Here is a 1,274-nt window from a genome sequence, read left to right as displayed (position 1 = left end):
TTGAAGGTTTGATAAAACTCTGCACTAAACCCATCCGGTCCTGGGCTTTTTTTGGTTGGGAGACTACTGATGACTGTGTTTCTATTTCCTTAGCAGATATGGGACTGTTTAGATCATTTATCTGATCTTGATTTAACTTTGGTACCTGGTATCTATCTAGAAAATTGTCCATTTCTTCCAGGTTTTCCAGTTTTGTTGAGTATAGGCTTTTGTAGTAGGTTCTCATGATTTTCTGGATTTCCTCACTGTCTGTTGTTATGTCTCCTTTATCATTTCTGATCTTGTTAATTAGGAAACTATCTCTGTGCCCTCTAGTTAGTCTGGGTAATGGTTTATCTATTTTGTTGACTTTCTCAAAGAACCAGCTCCTGGTTTGGTTGATTCTTTGTATAGTTCTTTTTGTTTCTATTTGGTTGATTTCAGCCCTGAGTTTGATTATTTCCTGCCTTTGACTCCTCTTGGGTGAATTTGCTTCTTTTTGTTCTAGCGTCTTAAGGTGTGCTGTCAATTTGCTGGTGTATGCTCTTTCCAATTTCTTTTTGGAGGCACTTAATGCTATGAGTTTTCCTCTTAGGACTGCTTTCATTGTATTCCATAAGTTTGGGTATGTTGTGGCTTCATTTTCATTAATCTCTAGAAAGCCTGTAATTTCTTTCTTTATTCCTTCCTTGACCAAATTATCATTGAGTAGAGTGTTGTTAAGCTTTCAGGTGTATGTGGGCATTCTATTGTTTATGTTGTTATTGAGGACCAGCCTTAATCCATGGTGATCTGATAGGATACAAGGAATTATTTCAATCTCCTTGTGTCTGTTGAGGCCTGATTTGTGACCAATTATATGGTCAATTTTGGAGAAGGTACCATGAGGTGCTGAGAAGAAGGTATATCCTTTTGTTTTAGGATAAAAAGTTCTATAGATATCTATTATATCCATCTGTTTCATAGTTTCTGTTAGTCTCACTGTGTCTTTAGTTAGTTTCTGTTTACGTGATCTGTCCATTGCAGAGAGTGGGGTATTGAAATCTCCCACTACTATTGGGTGCTGTGTAATATGTGCTTTGAGCTTTAGTAAAGTTTCTTTTATGAATGTAGATGCCCTTGTATTTGGAGCATAGAGGTTCAGAATTGAGAGTTCATTTTGGTAGATCTTACCTTTGATGAATATGAAGTGTCCTTCCTTATCTTTTTTGATCACTTTTGGGTGATAGTCAATTTTATTCGATATTAGAATGGCTACTCCAGCTTTTTTCTTGGGGCCATTGGCTTAGAGAATT

This window comes from Mastomys coucha, unplaced genomic scaffold (genome assembly GCF_008632895.1).
Source record: "Mastomys coucha isolate ucsf_1 unplaced genomic scaffold, UCSF_Mcou_1 pScaffold4, whole genome shotgun sequence".
NCBI classification, from domain to species: Eukaryota; Metazoa; Chordata; class Mammalia; order Rodentia; family Muridae; genus Mastomys; species Mastomys coucha.
Note: the sequence above shows the minus strand (reverse complement) of the source record.